This window comes from Triticum aestivum, chromosome 2A (assembly GCF_018294505.1).
Source record: "Triticum aestivum cultivar Chinese Spring chromosome 2A, IWGSC CS RefSeq v2.1, whole genome shotgun sequence".
Classification (NCBI taxonomy): domain Eukaryota; kingdom Viridiplantae; phylum Streptophyta; class Magnoliopsida; order Poales; family Poaceae; genus Triticum; species Triticum aestivum.
This window is the reverse complement of record NC_057797.1, coordinates 669,630,377-669,643,152: the sequence shown is the minus strand read 5'-3', so window position 1 is coordinate 669,643,152 and position 12,776 is coordinate 669,630,377.

Below are 12,776 nucleotides of genomic sequence, written 5' to 3'. Positions count from 1 at the left end.
TTCTTTTGATGAGATGATGTGTATAACATGCAGTTCGATTCGACGATGACGTGGCATAGCTATTTGTTTTTCTAGAAATCGAGCATGCATGTGCGTAGATGATGGAGGCGTATGGTTTTTATGAAGGAAAGGATGCGTACATGTTACAAGCGATATGTGAAAAAACAAACAAACAAATTCATAGTGGGATCGCCAGATCTATGCGTGTGGATCATTTTTACTCCCGTGTAGTCTAGGCTTTTAGGCTGTTCATCGTTTTCGCTTCAAAGCGACGATGACAACGCTGAATAAAGATTCTTCAGATCCTTCCCCGACGAGAGGCCATCGGTCCTATGGTTGGGGATCGATTTGGAAATTAGTCTGTTCAAATAAGGATGGCGTGGTGGCGGCCGCTTCCTCGTGATGGACCTGTGTCCTCGGGCTCTGCCGTTGCAACGACGTTTGCTCCAGCGTCAGCATTGAGCTTGGGAGGTAATCCAGGAGCGGATGCAGATTGTGGTCTGCATCGACGACATCTGGAAGGTGAAACGTGTGATGGGTTCATGGTTCATGAATGGTAGGTATGGTTTCCTCATTCGGCGTCTTAGTTGTGGTGGGGTGTCAGATCTGGAGTTCGATGGCGTGCTCGAGGTGTTGCCCCGATTTGATTCGTTAAATGGCAATGGTTTCACTTTTGCTGAGCCACATTGTAGGCCCTCAAAGCTGCATATCGGCGATGGAGCCGCGCTGAGCTCGGGTGAGGAGGTGATCCGTCATTCTTTTCTTCGATGGCTATTGTGGTGGTTGAGGGAGTCCTGGATTAGGGGGTCCCCAGGCGTCCGGGCTACGTGGCATGGGCCGGACTGGTGGGCCGTGAAGATACAAGATAGAAGACTCTCCCCCGTGTCCATATCAAGATCACAAAGTATTGAGACAGACATAAGGTTGTATCCTAGGGACTCAACAATCATGACTTTGTCCATGTGTCGATCATTTGTGATTGCAACCTTACCTAGACTCAATACCTGACTTTTGCCTTTGTCAGCAAAGATGATATGCTTCAGATGCGACGGAGATAATGGAGCATCCATCAATAGATTCTTGTCACCAGTCATGTGATTTGTACATCCACTATCGAGGACCCACTCAGTGGCTTTGGATTGATCATCCTGCAGATGAATTAGTGCAGCTTACAAACTCATATACTTCATCAGTGAAGAATATAACATCAATTCATCAGATCAATTTCATGAAGCAAAAGAACAGATAAAGCAATATGAGGACGTGAGACATGAAAGTTCATTTCTTCATGATTAGCCTGCGTCCTATCAGGCATGCTCAGGTCTCCAGTAAATTCTTTAGACGATTACGTACGTCTGGAGACCTGACCCTGCAGAAGAGATTAGTTCTTTTTCTTCACCACTCACATCTGAAGGGGTGGAAAAGAGTTCATCATTCTACGAGCTCCATACAGAAGGATGGTATAGAAGCCAGTCCATTTCGTTTCACATAAGAGGGGTTAGAATAAGCATAAGAGTAAGCAGAGAAATTCTTCGAGGACTTATGGACATAATAATTTGAAGAATAATGCACATATCCATAATCCTTAGATCTTCCCTGCGAAACAGACGGGTTAGCACGATGATGTTCATTTGAGGACTTTGATCCTTTTGAGGAATTTGATCCATGTGAAGAGTTTGGTCCGTATGAGGACTTGGATCCATATGAAGAATTTGATCTGGGGTTCCTATTCTTCACAGGTGGCGTCATGATGACATTCACCTGAAGATTTTCAAGGCATCTTTTGGGAACCTAGATTTTCTTCATAGGGGGACCGTTCCTGCAGTTAGTGCCAACATATCTAGCAAATACTTCACCATTCTGATTTTTGAACAGTTTGTAGTTGGAGGCAAATGACTCATCATCAGAATGAGGAGATTCACATGCATATCCAGATAGGTTAGATGGATAAACTGGAGGTCCCTTTGCAGCAACCCATGTAGCTTTGGGGTACTGCTCAGGCTTCCAATATGTACCATTAGCGTTGAGTTTCCTCTCAAAGGCAATACACTCTTTCCTAGGGTTCCTGTTGAGGATCTGCTTTTTAAGCACATCACAAAGAGTCTGATGCCCTTTGAGGATTTTATACATGCCTGTCATGTACAATTCCTTCAGCCCTGCATCGTCAATGATACTAGCAATGTTCTCAGATGAGGAATTAGTGATAGCAGAGGCATGTGAAGAATTTGAAACATTAGCAGCATTTGAACATTCAGGTGAAGAATTAGCAGATTCACGTTCAATGCACTTCAAGCATGGAGGAACAAATTCTTCCTGAGAAGCGCTGATTTGTTGAGCAAGTAATGAATTGCGCTCCTTCTAAAGATCTTCATAACTCACCCTTAGCTTTTCAAGGTCTTGCTTTCTTTGAAGAAATTCATAAGAAAGCTTTTCATGATCGGATAAGAGAGTGTTATGTTGATCTTGAAGGGTGTCATACTTAGTATGAAGTCTCTGAAGACTTTCAGCCAAAGCTTTTGACTGATTCATTTCTTCACGCAACATATCATCACTCTTGTTTAGCATGTAGTGAACTTTTTCCAAAGCTCTTTGTTGTTTAGTGGCAAGGGAAGCAAGTTTGACATAGCTGGGTCCAAATTCATCACCAGATTCACCATCATTAGACTCGGATAGGTAGCATTCAGTTACCTCAGCATCTTTTGCCATAAGGCATGATGCAGAAGATGATAATTCTGCTTCGAATGTCATAGCTTTGAGAGATTCCTTGAAGTCCTCAAACCAAGGATCATGACAGGTTCGATGACCTTCATAGACCTCAGAGAGACGGTCCCAGATGAGCTTCGCATGATCGAGATGCATGATATTCCTGAACTGATTTTGTGACAGACTGGAGCAGATGACATCCTTCGCCGTGAGGTTGAGAAGAGTGTACTTGCGAATGTCATCAGCTTCCGTCATCTTGCACAAATCGGTCAGACCAATCTTAGTGATGGTCCACAGCTCGCTGTTCATCGCCATGAGGCGTTTTCTCATCATGGCCTTCCACTTGGGATACTCGTGACCGTCAAAGATGGGGCATGTCACTTTCGTCATACCTGCGGTCGACATAACTAAAACTCCAGGCGGTTAAACCAAAATTACACAGAACAAGGGAGTACCTTGCTTTGATACCAATTGAAAGTGTGTTATATCGACTAGAGGGGGGTGAATAGGTGATTTTTATGAAATTCTTCACCGAGGAATTTGCCGGTGAGGAAATTCCTTAGTGAAGAACTACTAGCAGCGAAATAAGTACTCAAACGTAAACATAACAGAATACAAGCATAGTCATCATAATGAAATGAAGACAGGCACAGAGTACATGAAGCGTAAGCACAGGATAACATAGGATGAAGACAAACAGACTGAAGAAATTGAACTGAGGAAGTTGAGAAAGTCTTCAGTCAAAGTCTTCAAACACAGATATGAACAGGCACACAACACAGTTATGAGGAAATGAAAGAGTTGAGAAAATAGAACCAGTAATCTTGGTGAAGACAATGATTTGGTAGACCAGTTTCAACTGATGTCTCAGTTGTACGTCTGGTTGGAGCGGCTGAGTATTTAAACTCGAGGACACACAGTCCCGGACACCCAGTCCTGAACACGCATCTCAGGACACCCAGTCCTCCCCGTATTCTCCTTGAGCTAAGGTCACACAGACCTCGCCCAATCACTCGTGGTAAGTCTTCAGGCGACTTCCAAACCTTCACAAACTTGGTCACTCGGCGATCCACAATTCCTCTTGGATGCTCTAGACCATGACGCCTAACCGTCTGAAAGAAGCACAGTCTTCAAAGGTAACAAGTGTCGGATCCACGCATGATCAATCTCTTCAGTGATGCTCAATCACTTGGGATTTGTAGGTGTTTGGGTTTTGGGTTTTTCCTCACTCGATGATTTTCGCTCAAAGTCCTCAGAGGATGGGTTGCTCTCAAATGACAAGTGTCAGTTTCTCTTGGAGCAGCCAACCGGCTAGTGGTTGTAGGGGGCGGCTATTTATAGCCCAGGGAGCAGCCCGACATGATAAGACATAAATGCCCTTCAATGATATGACCGTTAGGTGGATAGATATTTTGGGACAGCTTGTGATGAAGCTATGTACCTACGTAGGGTCATGGACCTGTCCTACCTACCCTACCCAAGGACATCTCTAGAAGAAATCACCTTTAAATCGGCTTGAAGGTGTCCCACTCGACAGACTCGAAGACACTCGACCAAGAAGCAATCACTCGACCAAGACCAAACCACTCGACGGCCAGGAGACCTAAAGTCACTCCGCACGCTAACGGTCGGTCATTAAATAGCTTTTATGGTCATCATAGCACTTTATTACCAGCGTTACTAGTAACGCCCCGCCTTAATGTACATTGAATCCTTGGTAACGTGGGCTGGCCGGGGTCCTGGCGCACTCTATATAAGCCACCCCCTCCTCCGAGACAGGGGTTCGCACCTCCGTAACTCATACACACATAATCCAGTCGACCGCCTCCGGGCTCCGAGACGTAGGGCTATTACTTCCTCTGAGAAGGGCCTGAACTCGTAAACCTTGTGTGCTTACAACTTCTCCATAGCTAGGATCTAGCCTCTCCATACGTACCCCCCTACACTACTGTCAGACTTAGAACCACGACAGTTGGCGCCCACCGTGGGGCAAGTGTTTTAGCGTTTGTTGGAGAAGTTGCGACTTTTTTCCGACCCGAATCATCATGGTTTTCGGCGGAGTTTCGGTGGAGAGCCGCGAGATCCGTCTCGGCGCGCTCACGTTCATTGTCGATGACTCTGCTTGGCTCCGGGAGGCTCCGCTCGACGTGGACGCACTCCCTGCTCGCGGGGCCACGCACTTTAGCGTGTGCGTCCGCGGCGTTCTCCTGTGGCAACCGTCGACCCCCTACCGGTCGGCTCCTGTGTCGTCCTCCCTCCCTGTTTCCTGCCGGCGCAAGCACTCCGGTCGGTCGAGACTTCAGCGGTGGGTGAGGCATGCGGTGGCACGTCAGTCAGCCACCCCTCAAGTCGCGGCGATCGAGCCCGACGAATCCCTGTACGGCATGTTCGATCTGTCGACTGGCTCCGCAGTGACCGCATCCGAGTGCGATAGTAGCGATTCGGCGGCGGAGGTTCTGATGGCCGATGGACCACCCAGTCCTCCCGGTTTTCCCCGCACCGACGAAGGCGTGGGTGGAGGCGACCCGTCACGTCCCCATGAGGAGTATCTTCCCGAGCCTCTCACGTCGCTGTAGAGAGAAGAACTTCGCCGCCGGAACATGGACGCACTGCACACTCCTATCATTGGAGAAACCCCCTAGGCTCGCGCCTCAGAGGACGCGCGCCTGGCGAACTTAGCCGAGGGCACTCGACTGGAAAACCTCCAGCGAGCACTCGACGAGCGTGCGCGACAACGGGTTCCCGAATCCAGTCGACATCAGCTCTTCCCGCCCCCGCAGGTATATCGAACTCCGATTCAGAATTTAGTAGCTGCGGCCCGTATAGCGGAGTCGATTCAGCCTTCCCAATCGGAGGCTGGCAGAGGCTTGCTGCAGATCAGAGCGTTACTCCGGGCAGCAGGAGATCAGAATTCTGCTGTTTCTCAGTCGCGGAACAGGATTCATAGCAGATCTGTTGCCGCAACACGGTCCAGTCGGCTCACAGCCCGAGATCGCCCCCGAGGCATGAGGGACGTGGGGACCGGCGTGACCAGTATGGGAACCATGAGCAGTTTGAACACCGAGTCGATCGTGATGGTCGACGTCGAGTGCCCACGCCTCCCCCGAGGAGCGGGTCGTATGTGCCTCGCCAGCAGGATGACAGGCGCCCTCATAGTGGTGGGCAAAGGATTCCAGTCGACCCCAGAGGGCCAGGCTTTGACGCGAGATCCATTCTCGTCCAAGGTTTGGTCGACAGGAATAGGGCTCACCGAGAAGATCACGACAGAGATGCACCTACCAGCAGCAGAGTACATGTTTCGGGGCCAGAGTGCTTTAGTAGAGCCATCAGGGCCGCTGTGATTCCTCCCAACTTCAGGTTGGCGACTGGAGTCAGTAAGTTCACTGGCGAGTCCAAGCCCGATACTTGGCTTGAAGATTACCGAGTGGCCGTCCAGATCGGCGGCGGCAATGATGAAGTGGCCATGAAGCACCTGCCTCTCATGTTGGAGGGCTCGGCCAGAGCGTGGCTGAACCAGTTAGCGCCTAGCAGCATTTACACTTGGGAGGATCTCTCCCGAGTGTTCATCACCACATTCGAAGGCACGTGCAAGCGACCGACAGGGCTGACGGAACTGCGGTCTTGTGTACAGAAGACAAACGAAACTTTGAGGGATTACATCCAGAGGTGGATCACGTTACATCACTCGGTGGAAAATGTGCCTGACCACCAAGCAGTTTGTGCCTTCAAGGAAGGCGTCAAGTATAGAGAACTGAGTTTGAAATTCGGTTGAACCAGAGAGATGTCCCTGAATCGGATGATGGAGATTGCCACCAAGTACACTAATGGTGAAGATGAGGATCGACTCCGGAGTGGCAAGCTGAAGTCAGTCGCCCAAGAAACCGGAGGAAATTCCAATTGGAAACAGAAGCAGAAAGTCGAGCCAGCTGCTCCCGGGGAAGCCTTGGCTGTAACTCAGGGAAAGTTCAAAGGGAAACCTAAAGGGCCTTGGAACCCCAAAAAGGTTAAAGACTAGGACGGAAATGATGTGTTGGACTTGCCATGTCTCGTCCACACGAAGAAAGATGAAGAGGGTAATTTCATTTACCCGAAACATACCACTCGACAGTGTCGACTCTTGATCCAGCAGTTCCAGGGCAAGCAACCCAGAGGTAAAGAAAAGGAGTCGGACAAAGTCGAGGACAAAGAGGACAGTGACGACGGATACCCTCAAGTCAATTCCACCTTGATGATTTTTGCTGATGTTGAGAGCAAAAGTCGACTGAAAGTCATTAACCGAGAGGTGAATATGGTTGCTCTGGCGACACCAAGTTATTTGAAATGGTCCCAGATTGCCATCACATTCGACCAGTCCGATCACCCAACGCATATTGCCACCCCGGGGAGGCAAGCTCTGGTGGTCGACCCAGTGGTTGAAGGCACTCGACTGACCAAAGTCCTGATGGATGGTGGCAGTGGTTTGAACATATTGTATGCTGAGACATTGAAAGGGATGGGCATTCCGATGTCCAAACTCAGTGCCAGCAACATGAGTTTCCATGGAGTCATTCCTGGGAAGAAGGCCGAATCACTCGGCCAGATTGCTCTTGATGTGGTTTTCGGTGATTCCAAGAATTACCGCAAGGAGAAGTTGACATTTGAAGTTGTAGACTTCCAGAGTGCCTATCACGCTATTTTGGGCAGGCCGGCTTATGCACGCTTCATGGCCCGACCGTGTTATGTGTATCTCAAATTGAAGATGCCTGGTCCCAAAGGTGTGATTACTGTAACGGGCAATCGGAAGAAAGCGGAAGAATGTTTTTAGAAAGGTTCGAAGATCGCCGACGCTCAGATGGCAGTGGTGGAGTTGCAGGAATACCAGAAGACTGCAGACCCGAGTGATTTGTTGCGAGCCAAGAAGCCCGCTACGGAGTCAGCTTTTCAGTCGACTAGCGATACAAAGACAGCTCATATCCACCCGACCGACCCCAGCGCTGCTCCAACTCATATCTCGACAACACTCGACTCTAAATAGGAAGAAGCGCTCATCCAGTTCCTCCGTGAGAACTGGGACATCTTCGCATGGAAGCCCTCTGACATGCCGGGTGTTCCCAGGGAGCTGGCTGAGCACCGCCTAAGAGTCGACTCAAAAGTAAAACCTGTCAAGGAACATCACCGATGGTCCGCCGTCCAGAAGAGAAAGGCCATTGGCGAAGAGGTAGCTCGTCTCTTAGCGGTGGAGTTTATCTGAGAAATCTACCACTCCGAGTGGCTCGCCAATGTTGTCATGGTCCCCAAGAAGGACAAGTCACTTCGCATGTGCATTGACTTTAAAAATATCAATCGGGCCTGCCCGAAAGATCATTTTCCTCTCCCCCACATCGACCAGATAGTCGACTCGACTACGGGATGTGAGCGACTGTCTTTTCTAGACGCCTATTCCGGGTACCATCAGATCCGTCTGTATGGACCTGATGAGATCAAAACAGCTTTCATCACCCCATTCGTGTGCTTCTGCTATGTTACCATGCCATTCGGCCTCAAGAATGCCGGAGCCATGTTCATGAGGATGATTCAGAATTGTTTACTCACCCAAATCAGTCGGAATGTGGAGACATACATGGATGATATTGTGGTCAAGTCACGGAAGGGTTCTGACCTGCTGACTGACTTTGCTGAAACCTTTGCCAACCTCAGAAGGTTTGATATCAAGCTTAATCCATCAAAATGCACATTCGGAGTTCCTGGCGGAAAGTTACTCAGTTTTCTCGTTTCCGAACGGGGAATCAACGCCAATCCAGAAAAAGTTGGTACTATACTCCGAACGAAAAGTCCTGTGCGAGTGCACGATGTTCAGAAGCTTACTGGTTGCTTGGCCGTCCTAAGTCAATTCATATCTCACTTCGGTGAAAAGGCATTGCCTCTTTACCGATTGATGAAGAAGTCTGACAAGTTCGAGTGGACTCCTGAAGCTGATGCAGCATTTGCAGAACTCAAAACTTTGCTCTCCACCCAGCCGGTGCTTGCTGCCCCAATCAGCAAGGAGCCTTTGCTACTTTACATTGCAGCCATAGGACAAGTCGTCAGTACGGTACTTATGGTCGAGCGGGAAGAAGAAGGGAAAACCTTCAAAGTTTAGCGCCCAGTGTATTATATATCTGAAGTCTTGACCCCGTCGAAGCAAAGATACCATCATTATCAGAAGCTCGTATATGGGATTTACATGACTACAAAGAAAGTTGCCCACTATTTCTCTGATCATTCCATTACAGTCGTCAGCGACGCTCCGTTGTTAGAGATCTTGCATAACAGGGATGCAACTGGTCGAGTGGCAAAATGGGCGATTGAACTTCTTCCTCTAGATATCAAGTTTGAGGCAAAGAAAGCTATCAAGTCCCAGGCAATCGCGGATTTCGTCGCCGAGTGGATCGAACAGCAACTGCCGACTCAGGTTCACTCGGAGCATTGGACCATGTTCTTTGACGGTTCCAAGATGCTAAATGGTTCCGGAGCCGGAGTGGTGTTAGTCTCCCCCAGAGGAGATAAACTCAGATATGTTCTTCAAATCCACTTTGATGCCTCTAACAACGAGGCAGAATACGAAGCACTTTTATATGGGTTGCGCATGGCCATTTCACTCGGTGTCCGTTGCCTCATGGTCTATGGCGACTCAGATTTGGTGGTCAATCAAGTGATGAAGGAATGGGATGTCAGAAGTCCAGCCATGACTGGTTATTGCAATGCAGTGAGAAAGCTGGAGAAGAAATTCGAGGGGTTAGAGCTTCATCACATACCCCGACTGCAAAATCAAGCAGTTGATGATCTCGCAAAAATAGGTTCCAAAAGAGAAGCCATTCCTAGCGATGTGTTTTTGGAACACATCCACACACCATCGGTCCAGGAGGATCCCTTCACTGAGGAGGCCCCGCAGCCAAAAAGTGCCACGGATCCGACTGAAGTTGAAGTTCCGGCTGTGGTCGACCTGATCATGGAAGTCTTGGTTATCACTCCCATCTGGATAGAACCGTACATCGCGTACGTCCTAAGGAAAGAACTCCCAGAAGACAAAGAAGAGGCTCGATAGATCGTCCGTCGATCCAAGGCCTTTACAGTCATAAAAGGACAGTTATATAGAGAAAGCGCGACTGGGGTCGGCCAGAAGTGTATTACACCAGAAGAAGGTCAGATGATCCTTAACGATATCCACTCGGGGACCTGTGGTCATCATGCGTCCTCTCGGACCATTGTGGCTAAAGCATACCGAGCGGGGTTCTACTGGCCAAGAGCCAATGAGATGGCCAAAGAGATAGTCGACAAATGTGAAGGATGTCAGTATTACTCCAATATGCCGCACAAGCCCGCGTCAGCCCTGAAAACCATTCCACTCGTCTGGCCTTTCGCTGTTTGGGGGTTGGACATGGTTGGACCACTGAGAACAGGCAGGAGCGACTTCACTCATGTGCTGGCAGCAGTCGACAAGTTCACCAAATGGATTGAAGCCAAGCCTATCAAGAATCTTGATGCTTGCACCGCTATCAGTTTCATCAGAGAGTTGATATTCAGATATGGAGTTCCACACAGCATCATCACCGACAATGGGTCAAACTTCGATTCCGACAAATTCAGGGCCTTTTGCGCCTCTCAGGGCACTCAGGTCGACTATGCTTCGGTCGCTCATCCCCAGTCGAATGGGCAAGCAGAAAGGGCAAACGGCCTAATTCTCAAAGGACTGAAACCCCGATTGATGCGCGATCTCAAGCACACGGCAAGTGCATGGGTCGACGAGCTTCCATCAGTCCTTTGGGGATTAAGAACAACCCCAAATCGATCGACCAGAAGAACCCCATTCTTTCTGGTCTATGGAGCCGAGGCAGTCTTACCGAGCGACCTGCTTCACAACGCTCCCAGAGTTGAGCTCTACTCAGAAGATGAAGCAGAACAAGCCCGGCAGGATGTAGTCGACCTCCTAGAAGAAGAAAGAGAAATGGCCTTGATTTGATCGACCATCTATCAGCAAGACTTGCGTCGATTCCATGCCAGAAACGTGAGGGGCCGAGCCTTCCAAGAAGGAGACTTAGTCCTCCGAGTGGATCAGCAGAAACCACACAAGCTCGCTCCTACTCAGGAAGGCCCCTTCATAGTCACCAGAGTCCTCCACAATGGAGCATACCACCTTTACAATGTCGATCGCCAGATTGACGAGCCACGAGCCTGGAATGCGGAGCTACTCCGCCCCTTTTATACTTGAATTCTCACTCGAATGAGATGTAATAAGAAAAACTCCTATAGTTTATTTATCAAAGACAAGAGCATTATAATTTTCCAGTGATTATTATTGTTTTTTTGTCTGCGTAAGAAATCCCCCAGTGGATGGCTTAGCTGCAAATCCGCTTCGCCTAAGTTTGTAAAAACAGTTTCCTACCGAGTGGCGAGCCAGCCTCCCACTCGAGGGCTTAGCTGTAGTCCAGTACTCGCCTAAGTTCACTCACTTTGAGACTTAGCTGCAGTCCGGCACTCGCCTAAGTTTGAAAAAATCCTACCGAGTGGAGAGCAATCCTCCCACTCAGGGGCTTAGCTGCAGTCCAATACTCGTCTAAGTTCTCTCACTTAGAGACTTAGCTACAGTCCGGCACTCGCCTAAGTTTGAAAAAATCCTACCGAGTGGAGAGCAATCCTCCCACTCGGGGGCTTAGCTGCAGTCCAGTACTCGCCTAAGTTCTCTCACTTAGAGACTTAGCTACAGTCCGGCACTTGCCTAAGTTTGAAAAAATCCTACCGAGTGGAGAGCAATCCTCCCACTCGGGGGCTTAGCTGCAGTCCAGTACTCGCCTAAGTTCTCTCACTTAGAGACTTAGCTGCAGTCCGGCACTCGCCTAAGTTTGAAAAAATCCTACTCAGTGGAGAGCAATCCTCCCACTCGGGGGCTTAGCTGCAGTCCAGTACTCGCCTAAGTTCTCTCACTTAGAGACTTAGCTGCAGTTCGGCACTCGCCTAAGTTTGAAAAAATCCTACCGAGTGGAGAGCAATCCTCCCACTCGGGGGCTTAGCTGCAGTCCAGTACTCGCCTAAGTTCTCTCACTTAGAGACTTAGTTGCAGTCCGGCACTCGCGTAAGTTTGAAAAAATCCTACCGAGTGGAGAGAAATCCTCCCACTCGGGAGCTTAGCTGCAGTCCAGTACTCGCCTAAGTTCTCTCACTTAGAGACTTAGCTGCAGTCCGGCACTCGCCTAAGTTTGAAAAAATCCTACCGAGTGGAGAGCAATCCTCCCACTCGGGAGCTTAGCTGCAGTCCAGTACTCGCCTAAGTTCTCTCACTTAGAGACTTAGTTGCAGTCCGACACTCGCCTAAGTTTGAAAAAATCCCACCGAGTGGAGAGCAATCCTCCCACTCGAGGGCTTAGCTGCAGTCCAGTACTCGCCTAAGTTCTCTCACTTAGAGACTTAGCTGCAGTCCGGCACTCGCCTAAGTTTGAAAAAATCCTACCGAGTGGAGAGCAATCCTCCCACTCGGGGGCTTAGCTGCAGTCCAGTACTTGCCTAAGTTCTCTCACTTAGAGACTTAGCTGCAGTCCGGCGCTCGCCTAAGTTTGAAAAAATCCTACCGAGTGGAGAGCAATCCTCCCACTTGGGGGCTTAGCTGCAGTCCAATACTCACCTAAGTTCTCTCACTTAGAGACTTAGCTGCAGTCCAGCACTCGCCTAAGTTTGAAAAAATCCTACCGAGTGGAGAGCAATCCTCCCACTCGGGGGCTTAGCTGCAGTCCAGTACTCGCCTAAGTACGAAACACATCTCAATACCCAAGGACGACGAGGGGCAGGTCGACTGCCACCTTCTCCTGGGGAGCTTCGCCACAAATACAATGCGCTATTCATCCCGCTCTACAGCAACGAAGTGTGGATCAACTGCCACCTTCTCCTGGAGAGCTTTGCCACAAATACAATGTGCGCTCCGTCCCACTCTGCAGTAACAGGGTGTGGGTCGGCTGCCACCTTCTCCTGGGGAGCTTCGCCACAAATACAAGACATATTCTCTCTCCTTCGGAGCTGCGCTGCGAATCCAAAAGTTGTCTTGAACGAAGAATGGGTTCACTCAG